The 13,621-nt window shown below is 42.2% G+C and overlaps 1 protein-coding gene and 1 pseudogene across 2 annotated transcripts in view; both read left to right on the top strand.

The window, feature by feature from the left end:
• DLGAP1 (DLG associated protein 1) overlaps positions 1–13,621 on the top strand; it is a 931,603-nt gene that overhangs the window by 561,798 nt on the left and 356,184 nt on the right. The gene's annotated exons all lie outside the window — the stretch shown is intronic.
• LOC105978622 overlaps positions 11,538–13,621 on the top strand; it is a 29,650-nt pseudogene continuing 27,566 nt past the window's right edge.

Below are 13,621 nucleotides of genomic sequence, written 5' to 3' on the forward strand. Positions count from 1 at the left end.
CTTGGAGTACTGGGTTGAAGTCAGGTCCCTCTTTCCCTGTGAAGATATAAACAATACCCTCCCCTTGGGTCCCACCTTGATTTTGACGTCCTTCTGGAAAGCAAATTACACCAAGAAATTTGCCTGGGCACAAAAACATAAACTTGGTATTCTACATGTTAAAGTGTTCAATGTATTAGTATGACGTCTGTGTCTGTTCTTTTTGCACGATAGATTTAATACCTTTTATATATTTATATATCTGAGCCCTGGTTGCGTAGTGGTTGTGTGTTTGACTTTGATCTGCAAGGTCAGTAGTTTGAAGCCACCAGCCACTCCTCAAGAGAAAAACAGGGCTTTCTACTCCAGTAAAGAGTTTCGGTCTCAGCAACCTACAGGGGCAGGTCTGCCCTGTCCTAGAAGGTCACGATGGGTTGGCATCTACTCAATAGCAGTGCATTTGGGGTTTGTATTTCTCATTCCTAGTCATATTTATAGAGCGTCGTCCTTGGTGAGTCTAGTCAGAGGTTTGTGAATATTTTCACACCTTTTTTTTTAGGAGGAAACATCCAAACAGTGAATGAATTGTTAGCTGAAAACCAATTTGCTCTGGAAACATTCACTCAAATCACAACAAAAAGTTAAATTAAATGAAAGGAAAATATCTTAATTGGGAACATTAAATCATTAGTCTGATACATCTACAATATTTTAGATAAATCTCTTGCTTGCTAATGTTCTAAGCATGCTGTCTGTGTTGGACTAATGGCTCTTCATGTTCTAGTGACCTCACAGCCACATCAACAGGGGAAGGTTGGTCACACTTTGTAAACCAGCACATCAAACACCTGCTTACAATTGTTTTGCTGTAGCAATTATGCTACTCAAGAGACGTATCATCCATTCACAAAGAGTTCATGGCGTGGCTATTATCACCAGACTCTCTGTAGATGCAAACTGATACAATGATGATCAGAAACAGATATGATTTTTACTTGTATTATCTATATTGGCCAAAGGGAAATCAGTCACAAAAATACAGGTAGATTACCTTGCAAGTCTGGCTAGACCAGAGGATGTACACTGGTACAGATAAGAACTGGAAACACAGGAAATCCAGGGTGGATGATCCCTTCAGGACCAGTGGTGTGAGTGGTGATACTGGGAGGGTAGAGGGAGAGTGGGTAGGAAAGAGGGAACCAATTAGAAGGAACTATATGTGACCTCCTCCCTGGGGGATGGACAACCGAAAAGTGGGTGAAGGGAGATGTCGGACAGGGCAAGATATGACAAAATAATAATTTATAAATTATCAAGGGCTCATGAGGGAGGAGGAGCCAGGAGGGAGGGGCAAAAATGAGGCGCTGATGCCAGGGACTTCAGTGGAGAGGAAATGTTTTGAGAATGATGAGGGCAATGAATGTACAAATGTGCTTTACACAATTGATGCATGTATGGATTGTGATAAGAGTTGTATGAGCCCCTAATAAAATGATTTTTTTAAAATACAGGTAGATTTACTCCTTGGTGAGGAGTACTGTTGAGTTATGTTAAGAATCTTTTCCTTGTTCTCTTGGAACTCTCTGGAAACAGGGCTCTCTTTCTTCAGTGGGAGAAATGGTAGCCAAACACAGTTAACTACACATGGGACCATGAACCCACAGCTTCTCCATGGGGAGGGGGGAGCTGATATTGCTTAGCACCTCCCTAAACAGCTAGAAGAAAGGAAAACAGGAGACAAATATCATATTCTCAGTGAAAGGGAATGATGATGGGGACTAGGCAGGTGAGCAGGATATTGAGGCCAGTGGACAAGCCAGGGATTTCATACCCATAGTGCCTAGTGATGGGAGGAAGAGTGTAGTGTCATGGATGGTATCTAGGATTTTGACTTGTATTAAAATGGTAGTTACTCTACCTAGAGTAGGGTACTCTGGGAAAGGGTTTGGTATATTAATTGGATGGGGTAGAAGGGAAAGTGAGAAAATAAATGACTTTGATTTTGAAGGTACTGGCTAGTGGTTGTGCGTTAGGCTACAATCCTCAAGGTCAGCAGTTTGAAACCACCAGCTGTTCCTTGGGAGGAAAGTGAGACTTTCTACTCCTGGAAAGAGTTGCAGTCTCTGAAATCCACAAGGGCAGTTCTACTATGCCCTGTAAGGTTGCTATGAGTTGGCACAGATGCCTTAACAGTGGGTTTTTTTTGTTTTGCCTCTGAAGTGAAGTCCCCTGGTGGCACAGTAAGCTACACACTGGGCTATGCACCAGAAGGCTGGCTGTTCACAGCCACAAGTCGCTCCCATAGAGATTGAGAGGCTCAGAAAACCCACAGGGGCAGTTCTACTCTGTCCTTCAGGGTCACTGTGAGTCAGCATCAAATCAATGGCAGTGTGCTCGTTTGTCAAGCTTTGGTCTATGAAGTGTCTTTGGATTATTCACATGGAATGGTCAAGCCCCCATTTGCATGTGTGGGTTTCAAGCTCAGAGGAGAGATCTGGAATGAAAACTCTAAATGTATTGGTCCTCTACGCATGACCAGCTTTCCTGTGCTTCAAATGGCTCTTCACCATGCTTCTTCCTCTACTCTTTCCAACTTGAAGATCCTTGACCTTGATGGAGAAGAATGATAGCAAAAGTCAAGTCTGAGCAGAGTGACTTTGATCTGCTTCCTCCTCCTTCCACCCCTCCTCCATCATCATCTGTTCCCATTGGACCAGCTGCTCCAAGCCTTGGGATTTTCCTTTCTTTTTTGCTCCAAGCTATAATGTTTAAAAGGACTTTTCCACCCACCTTATCTTTTGTTTCATTAACAAATGTTGTTTTACTTTGTGCTTTAACCTTCCGGATATGCATCACATTGCCTGTGTTCTTCCTCGATTTTGAATCCACCTCTCAGGAATGAAGCAGTCCCTTTACTTTCAATGCCTCAAGCTCCTCCTTCTGCAATTCTTTTCTCACAATTTTCCAGTTTTCTTCTCATCTGATTCATCAACATGATCTGATCAGAATGAATATTGTGAACCTCTTTCTGGGAGCATCTTTCCTTTTCCAGTTTCCAAAATCAAAACAAGTCTCCATCCTGTTCCTCTCTTTATTTTCCTCCCTCCGTCCTTTCTCCTTTCTCTTCTTCCTCACCCTCTCTTCCTCCTCCTCTTCTGCCTCTTGCTCTCTCCCCTCTGATTGGAGGTGATTTTTTTCCCTTCCAGAATATTAGCTGCAATGAAACGCCAGGACAAACAGACCCGCAGCCCTCACGACCTATGCTGTTCTTCCTCGTCCTCCTCCTCTGTTTTTGAAATCTGCCCTTTGTCGGTGTACACATATGCCAATCTCTCTGTCACCGCTTATTAAATTTACTGACATCTTTATTGAAATGCAAATCACAGGCCATAAAACTCACCCATATGAAGTGTATCAATCAGTGGTTTGGGTATATGAAGAGTTTCCAAATTTCTACCTCTATAAATGTGTCTATTTTGGACATTTCATGTCAGCAGAATCATGTAACTTGACCTTTGGCGACTACTTTTTCAAATAGCACAATGTTTTTAGTGTCCATCCATATCATGTTTATAGGTCATGTATATGAGCATGTTCTTGTACACTGAAATTTTGTCCACAGAAAATCTCCCTAATGTTTAATGTCGAATAATATTCCCTCTTATGAACATACCACGCTTTGCTTATCCCTTTTTCAGCTGGTGGGCATTTGGAAGCTTTCTACTTTAGGTATTCTGTACTACAAAGCAACCATGAATGTTTCTGTATGAGTTCTTCTGTGGCTCTTTGTGTCCATTCCTCTCCAACACACAGTTAGGCCTAGGAGTGGATTCGCTATGTCACGTATAAATTCTATGTTTAATGATTTCATCATTTAATTGTCTTTTGTCTTCATTGTTTCTCATTAGACATTGTGACTCCAGGAGAGGAGAGTTTCAAGGTTTACTTTTGCATGGCGACAGAGACAAGAAAGGTTTGAAAGCTCTCCATACACTAAAATTGACCATTTTTCTGGGGACAAAATTGTAATGCACAGGGACAGGACTAGGAATTGTCTTGCTCTTGTGGTTGTACTTTTCACTTGGGAAAGGTGGATTTTAATAAATACTGCATGCTCAAATTTCTGACAATAAATCACCCAGCAGAAAGTGTTACAATAGTCCGTTTGCCCTATCTGAAAATAAAAGTAAACAAGATTTTCTGCCACATTTCTCCATGAAAGCCAAATTAAAAATGTACTTGCCCTAAGTTTTCTAAAACTGGTTTAATTCTTTTGAAGAAATTTAATGAATTATTAATATGGCTTTTTTCTAGAAGATAACTTTTTTTCCAGAGGCACACCCTCTATTGCTGTTTGATTCCCTAAACTTTAAAGTCTCATATCTTTAAAAACTATTTGGATGCTGAATCCAGTTTGCATATCTTTGTACATTTACTTTCAAAATTGTAGAAGTGTACCCATCTTTCCCTCACTACCAAAACAAATCATGGGCCTCACTCACTCACCCAAAGTGGCTTTCTCCTTGGCAGAACAGATATGGCCCCGACCTGAGCTCCAGAGTGAACCAATCCCTTCAAAACCCACCAAAGGAATGCAAGTGAGCATTGGAATTTTATAGGAGCAGTTAGCATGCAATACACTAAAATTGAAACGGCTAAGACAAACTGCACACACACAGAACTCTGCTCTCCTTGTTGTTATTCAGTTCTATAACGTAATTCCATTAAGTCACCTCATCTGAATGAAAATGTAAACTTGCCAGGCTGGAGTTGTGAGTGATAGCCAACCACTCCCCCCCGCCCTTGTGTTCCCTGCCTTACTCGCCACTTTGCATTGGCAAATCATAGAGAGAAGCTACGTGCTCTCAGCTGCACTACACCAAATCAAAGCTGAGATGAATAATGAACTTGATTTTCCATAAAGACCTTCTGTTTGGCATTTCATCTAATAAGGTAAGCTAACAGCCATTTGGGGCTCTGGAAAGGAAAAGAAATAGTCTCTTTGTGTTTGATTTTTGTGCTAATCCATAATTTCTCTTTTAACATAATGGAGTTAATTTCATGTTTCATGATGTCTGTGGATTTGGGATGCACAGTTTAAAAGAATACCCCCAGTGTACCCTTTTTCTTTGATTAGGTTGTTTGTGATACTAGAAGAAAGTGAGGTTTTTAATAATAATGGCAGCTATATAGTAATATTTGTGTCATTTTAGTAACAAATTTAGTAGAACAGCACAACAATTAGATGTGGGGAAGACAGAAAAAATTATTTAAGCATTGGTTATTGAATATATTTAGCATGATATAAACTGATGCTGAATATAATCTGCAGAAGGCAGAATACATAAATCATCTTGGTTTCTGAATCATTTCATTTCTAAGTACATGTTATTCTAGAAGGTAGTAATTTTTTAATTGCTAAAATTATCCCACGACTCCAATTGAGGTGAGTCTTATTTTGTAAAATTGTGCTTTAAAGCTAGTAGCAAGCTGGTCGTGTGAATTTTCATTATTACTTTATTGATTTATCCTAATTTGCAATGATTCCAGTTCATGTGACAAATATATTTGTCCACTGAGGTTCATAGAATGAGAAACCATCCAATCTCTCTTAGACTTTCATCACTATCTTGGCTACTACTTGTTAAAACAAGAAGCGATGAGATAGTTATTAAGTTGGTAATGCTTTTTGTGATAAAGTTTTTCAGTGTTTAAAACAGCGAATTTTCACTCTTATCAGATCATAGCACACATTCCTAATCTAACAAAGTCTTAGCAAAATGGGGAAGCAATGATCATCTTTTCTATAGGAATGATCAAAACCAGAAAGATAGAATTCAGGTTTATATTTTCAGGCATTCTCGGTTCATTGCTGTGTCACCTGAAAATCAGAGACCCTGTTCCTTCAAAGTAGGTGACCTAAAAGATATTTCAGAATGTCTCAGGATACGGGAAATTTCAGAGAAATGGAGAGGACTATTTTTTACTTATTCCTATTCTGTGTTCATGCAGCAGACATAAGCTGTGCATACCAGATGTATCTGTTTCATTTAAATCTGTACATTTCACAGACTCTTCTAGAAAAAAAGAAAGAACATTTATTCCTTCCTTTGGAAAGAACATTTATTCCTTCCTTTGAACTTATTCCCATTAACTGTTTTTATTTTCAAGAGGTGTAAACGATATGCTAACTGACATCTTAGGTACCACTAGTGCCTTTTAGTTCCTTCCGATTCTCACCAATGGTCCACCTACAAATTTTAGGCTTTTCATGAAATGCCTTTACTTGATAACAACCCTGTAGGAAGTAGGAGGTTGTTGTTTTAGTCTATCATAGCTAGTTTTTAAGAGCACCAAGACAGACATATGTTATCTATTCATACTTCAAGATTTTTAAAATATGTTCCATCCTTCAGCCATTCTGTCTACAGGACTCTATTGGAAGTTCCAACCTGGCGGATTGTTTGGGTTAAAGGTGCTCAGTTTCTTTTTCTCTGTTCTCCCTGAACTCTCAACACGTCCTCCCTCTAGACCATCCTTGGCTGCCCCTCCACGTCTTGCTTCCAAGAAAGCAAGTGCTGACCGTCCCCATCTCTTGCCCCCCAACACCCCTCACCCAGCATGTTGGGGTTGCATCGAGTTCCTTTTTCCCCTAAGCATCATTAATTGATTTTTAATCCCATTTAAAAGACTTTTTCCTTTCCCTTCATCCTTCGATCTCTTCCTTCTGTATTCTTTTATATATTTTTTCTCCTTTTCTTCCTCTTTTCTTTTGCTTCCTTCTCTTCCTCCCATCCTTCAACTCTCTGAGCCACGGCCACTCCCACCACAGGGAAAGTCTCCAAATTGATGATAGTACCAACTTTAAAATCTGATTTTGCTTATCCTTTTTTAATGATTTGGATATAATACATGTAACATATCATTCCATATTTAATCACATCACGTAGAATTATACAATTGCTACCAGAATCAGTTTTAAACTATTCTTTGTCTACATCATCTCCTGGACATCATCTCCCTTTTACCCCACCTCCACCACTGTACCCCTTGCCTCCAAGCTCCTTATTCTACTTGCTGTCCCTAGAGGTTCATCAATCTCGGGTTTCATACACCGGAAAACAGAAAAGTATATAACACAGCTTCAAGAGGGTGACCTCCATTGACATAACACCTCTGAGAGACACTCTCTTATGAAAGAACAAAACCAAACCAGAAAAAAAACAAAACCAAAAACCAAAATACAGAACATTTTGGAAACCAGATCAGATCCAGCCTGCATCATAGGATAGATCAACTGAAAAGTTGTAACTATTCAAGCCAGACTTCTGCCTTTGACCTTCTATATTCTTCTATCCCAAGCACCCTGTTTAGTGACCACTTTCCTTCCATCCCTCAATTTTAAATAGGGGGAGTTCTCCGGAGAATTAGTTCCTATGTAGTTCCTCAAAGGAATCTTGGGCTCCCACTGTCCTCCATCGCATTCTGCACACCAAATTCTTACAATTTAGCTTCTGATAAAACTGGTCCCTCCTTCGATTTTGGATGATATGGATATTCCAGAATTGGCAGAAACTGACAAACTAGAAAACAAGCATTTGTAACCACTGAGATGCTGTCTTCAATTTCCTGCCACACTTACAGGAAGATGACTCGTGTACCAGGGCGGCTTTTAACCACTGTGGCTGCCTAAGGCCAAACCGATGTGAAAAACATGCACGGCTATTGGGCTTGCATTCTTTTCATGATGTTGTGTTGTGTTGTGTTGTGTTGTGTTGTGTTGTGTTTGGGGCATTGGTTGGCCCCCTCTTTTTTTTTAAATCATTTTATTAGGGGCTCATACAACTCTTATCAAAATCCATACATACACTAATTGTGTAAAGCACATTTGTACATTCATTGCCCTCATCATTCTCAAAACATTTCCTCTCCACTTAAGCCCCTGGCATTAGGTCCTCATTTTTCCCCTCCCTCCCTGCTCCCCCCTTCCTCATGAGCCCTTGATAATTTATAAATTATTATTTTGTCATATCTTGCCCTGTCCGACGTCTCCCTTTACCCACTTTTCTGTTGTCCATCTCTCAGGGAGGAGGTCACATATAGTTCCTTGTAATCGGTTCCCTCTTTCCAACCCACTCTCCCTCTACCCTCCCAGTATCGCCACTCACACCACGGGTCCTGTAGGGATCATCCACCCTGGATTCCCTGTATTTCCAGTTCCTATCTGTACCAGTGTACATCCTCTGGTCTAGCCAAACTTGCAAGGTAGAATTCATATCATGATAGTGGGAGCGGGGAGGAAACATTTAGGAACTAGAGGAAAGTTGTATTTTTCATCGTTGCTACATCGCCTCCTAACTGGCTCGTCTCCTCCCCGAGACCCCTCTGCAAGGGGATCTCCAGTGGGGTTGGCCCCCTCTTACTTCAAGATGAGGTACATAGTGGTTAGTCCTTGTAGGTATTCTTAGAGATGCCAAGTGCCAGACAGGTGTGGCATGTGCAATCGCACACTAATGCTCTGGATTTTGTTAATTAATGAAGAAGAGCTAGCTGGAGAAAGCAATGCCACTTACACACATGCACACACTGAAGACCACAGAGCCACCACCCACTGAGGACAGTGGCAACGCAGGCAGCAGCATTATCACAGATGGTCCGCCACCACAAGAAGTTCTTGGCACCACAGCCAGGAGGTCTGAGCAGGAGGAAGCAAGCAGATTGGGTCTTAAATGCATGCAAAACCCATTCTTGCGGGTAATCAGAGTTAACTGGAGGAGGTGCAAGATGAGACAGGATGAAAATATCACTAGCTGTATTTATTATTGCTAATGTGACCTCATTTATGCTCACAGGCTGGGAGACCTAAGGATATCTGGGTTACAAAAATAAAGGCATTACTCAAAGCCTACTCTGTCCCAAACTGCACCCAGCACTTCCCCACATCTTCTTATCCTGTGTTTCCTAGTTCTGTAAATAGCATTGCTATCTGCCCACATTTTTAGCCCCCAAACATGGGGTACTACCTGGGTACTTTCCCTTACCCTCATTCTCATACCATCTCATCTCCAAGGTAAACTCATAAATGTTGATTGAATGACTGAATGGGGGGAGAGGGGAGGGCAATCACCAAATTCTGTTTAAAAACGTTTTTCCTGTTCATTTCTAACCATTCCCTCGGTCTGTCACAGGCCTCGTTGAATCGTGGTCATTTCTCAAATAGACTATTGTAAAGACTATTGTAAACAGACTATTGTAAACAGACTATTGTAAACAGACTAAGTGGCTTTCTTGCCCCTAGTTTCCCTTCATCCAATTTCTTCTGCACCCTAGCGATTCCCCTCAAATACCAGCATTAAATGTTCCCCAGAAAAATCCTGCAGTGGATTCCTTGACTCTCAAAGTCCAAATCTTAAAGGGCACGACACAATGTCATTGTTGTTCAGTGCCATCGACCCACAGCGATACTAGGCACCACAGAACAAAACACTGTCCGGTCCGGTCCACAGCATCCTAATTGTTCCGATGCTTGAGCCCACTATGTCAATCCGTCTTGTTGAGGGCCTTCCTCTTTTCCACGGTGCCTCTACTTGACCAAGCATAAGACTGACATTTCGTCTAAAGGATATAAGATGATGTCTCCTCATTTTGCCTCTAAAGAGCATTCTGGCCATTTTTCCAAGATGGATTGACTTGTTCTTTTGGCAATCCGTGGAGGCTGTCGATATCGGGAGCCCTGGTGGTGTCATGGTTATGTGTTGGACCCAGGATCGCCAGTTTGAAACCACCTGCTGCTCCTAAATAGTTTTATCCTGGAGGCAGGGTGGGGGGATGGGGCTTACTCTGAGTCTACAGTGACTTGATAGCAGTAATCTTGATCATTTTTCTTCACATTTTCCATTTCAGCCCTCCTGATTACCCCTGGTGGCATTGGATTGTGGGTTGGGCTTCTAACTACATGGTCAGCAAGAGAAAAACAAGATTTTCTGCTCCTCCTGTGAAGCTCTGCAGCCTCAGAAGCCCACAGGGCCCTGCCATGGGTTGCTATGAATCAGAACCCACTGGATGGCAGTGAGCTTGCTTTAGGGTCGACTTTGAACTTCCTCTTATATGCCAAGTTCTCTGGCCTCAGAGCCTTTGCACGAGCTGTTCTCTTTTGTTGTTTTTTTTCTATCCACCCACTCCAATCTTCTCTCTTCCGTAGTTAACCCCTTCCCAAACTTCTAGTCTCTTCTAAGATAACACTTCCCCCAAGAAGCTCTCCCTGACTGGCCATGAAATTCAGATGTCCTTTCTCCATAGACTCGCAAGCATCCGTTATGTGTTTGGCATCATTTGTAGTTCTATGCAGGATTGTAGGCTTACTGGGTAGATCTTCCCCCAGCGTGGCAGCCCCGTGAACAGAGAGATCAGGTCTCTCTTCCCACAACTGGGAACGGTGCAAAAGCACATGGCCTGGCACAGAGTCATCTATCAGAATGAGCAAATCTCTGATGTTATTGTTTTTGTGTTCTTGAGCTTGAAAGAACTGAATGCAATAGGTCTGTATTTTACTCAATCCCTGCAAAGGAACATGCTAAAGTGTTCCCATAAATTCTTTAATCTTTGTTTTGTTATTACCACTTTATTAATGAAGTTTGGGTCTCCTAAGTGGCGTTGAGCTTAAGGGATGAGCCCCTCTGGTCCATTTGAGTGCAACCTCCTGATGTTCCCATAGCCCACTGCTTCATTAGAATGAGATGGTTTTTTAATCTTAAAAAATGAATAGGAACCGTAGAGAAAACCTTGATTTCCACTGACTACCTGTTGTTGTTTATGTTCTGACTTGCAGTGCTCTGCCCCAAGTGTATTTCTCCCTTATTGTTAATCTGAAAGTACTTTTCTTTGTGCTGTATTCTTTGTTTTCCGCTTCCTTCTGTGCTCCCTCTGCCTGCAAGGAGGTTCTGCCTTTTCAGAGTGAAAGTAGCTGGGCCTTCCATTTCTGTTTCTCTCCCATTGTCCTTGTCACCAGGCACTTTCTCTTGGCCCTGCTCTGTGATTACCCTTTCCAGGGTGTCTTTGCCCAGGCTCAGTGGGTCCTTGGTTTCCCTCTGCCGTAGCCTGATGTCAGACTTCTCAGGCAGCCTCCAAAAGTCTTTCACAGGAGAAGCAAATTGCTGCCTGTTACCACCCAGCCCTTTTATTTACAGGGCTCTCTATGGAAGAAATATCTAGAAGAGTTAGAGAAGGGCCTTGGACAATTTCTATGATGTTTTCCATTTTGTGTTACCTGTGATCATCTTTGAAGTCTTTGTGATCCAAACCAACATATACACATATACGTATACATACACCTATACACAGAGGCTCGCCATCATGGCCATATAGCACTATGTGAGGAAGCAAAGGCATTCGAATTAGAAATGGACCTAGGTTGGAAATCTCCAAAGAACACCAGGTCCAGAGATGCTGAAAGGAGACAGGCTACCAGGTTCAAATCCACCAGCCTGCTCCCAGGGAGAACGTTGAGGCTATCTGCTCCTATCAAGATTGACAGCCTCAGTAGCCCTCCGTGGGTCACGATGCATTTGACTGGCTCAGTGACAGTGGTAGTAGTAAACAGTGAGAGGATAATGTCTGGGTTAAAGCCACCCGGGGGTGGTGGTGCTGTCATGGCAGCACTTGCTAATGATAGCAGTACCTTAGGCGGCAAAAAGGACCTTCCAGGTGAGATTCCATTAAGGATCTCAAAATGGGGAGGTTATCCAAGTCGGGCCAATGTAACTACAGGCTCCTGATGAAAGGAAGCAGGGGGAAATAACTTGACTTCGGAAGCAAGGACATATTTAATATACTCTTTGACTAGATAAGGTAACAGAGCCAAGGAACGCAAGGAGGACAACTCTGAATGATGACAGAGTAGAACACCCCTCTCCTGGGCTGTGGTTGACGCTGGGTAGCCACCTGCGTCTGTGCTGTGTGTGTGGTGTGGCTGACCAGCAGCCAAGTATTCCTGCGCGCGTCAGTGAAGCCACGCCCAGGCTGCCCTTCACTCCCACCTGCTGCCAAAGTCCTGGTGCTAATGGGATTACAAACACAAAGAGTGAAAACAAAACCAAAAAATGTTTTGTAAACTTGGTCTTATATTAAAAGATGAAAAAGATTCTCCCCTAGCGCTTCCAGAGGGACGGTGGCCCTGCCCAGATCTTCGTTTCAGCCCAGTGGAACTATTTTGGATGTGTAGTTCCCAAATCTGTATGAGAATAATTCCACGTTGTTTTAAACCACTGAGTTTGTCATAATTTGTTATAGCAGTCAGAGGAAACCAATACAGTGGTGGATATTTTGGGAAATGAACGATGACTCCAAATGAACTGATGAAAGGAAAGAAAATATTATTATAAGAAAAAGGATATTGCAAAGGCTGATAGTACGGGGTGGAGAAATACTCTAAGTATTAAATGCATGCTTAGACTACATGGCTGGAGCTATCACAGTGCCTGCAGTTCTAGGAAGTTCAGAAGGAGCGGGTCATTGGGTGGAGTTATTGGTGGGGCTTTAGACATAAACAGAAGTGAATTTTTATCAGATAAAGGAGGTGGTGGATGGTGGTTGAGGCTGGGACATAGCTTAGGCTGACTGAGAAAATGGTGGCATGTCCTGTTCAGGAAAGAATAATCAAGTCAGAAGAAAGGCTGGTTTGGGGGATTTCCCTGGAAGCCAGGTGTGCTGGGCAGCAAGGATGCTTGGAAAAATCTCAGAAAAGAGGACTTATATTGTTTTATTGTTCCTGGTGCCAACTTGTATTAACATTGATAGAACATTAGAAAAGCAATGCGGAAAATGAGTTCTTGAACTTTGAACCAAGTCAAGATTCTCAACACAAGACTGAGTTGCTTTAGCTTAATCTATTTCGAGGAGTTCCCTGAAAGATCTAAATCTGAAGTAAAAGATGTTTACTTTGATACTCGGCATGTTATATGTAAATTTGTTATTTCTGACAGAACATGCTGTGCCTCTTCCGTGTTTCCACATATGTTATTTCCTCTTTTGTTCTCCTTTGCCCAGCTTGCTCATTACTCAAGATTCAAATCACGTATGACCTTAGGTTAGACTGTGTTCTCTTTTTTTTTTTTTAAACATTTTATTAGGGGCTCATACAACTGTTATCGCAATCCATACACACATCAATTGTGTGAAGCGCATTTGTACATCATTCTCAAAACATTTTCTCTCCACTTAAAGCCCCGACATTAGGTCCTCATTTTTCCCCTCCCTCCCCACTCCTCCCTCCCTCATGAGCCCTTGATAGTTTATAAATTGGTATTTTGTCATATCTTGCCCTGTCCAACGTCTCCCTTCACCCACTTTTCAGTTGTCTGTCCCCCAGGGAGGAGGTCACACACAGTTCCCTGTAATCGGTTCCCTCTTTCCTACCCATTCTCCCTTTACCCTCCCTGTTTCGCCACTCACACCACTGGTCCTGCAGGGCTCATCCGCCCTGGATTCCCTGTATTTTCAGTTCCCATCTGTACCAGTGTACATACTCTGGTCTAGCCAGACTTGCAAGGTCGAATTCAAGTCATGGTAGTGGGAGCGGGGAGGAAACATTTAGGAACTAGAGGAAAGTTGTATTTCTCATCGTTGTTACATCGCACCGTTACTC

This window comes from Echinops telfairi, unplaced genomic scaffold, assembly GCF_000313985.2.
Source record: "Echinops telfairi isolate 266 unplaced genomic scaffold, ASM31398v2 ScPeMD7_7400;HRSCAF=8409, whole genome shotgun sequence".
Taxonomy (NCBI): Eukaryota; Metazoa; Chordata; class Mammalia; order Afrosoricida; family Tenrecidae; genus Echinops; species Echinops telfairi.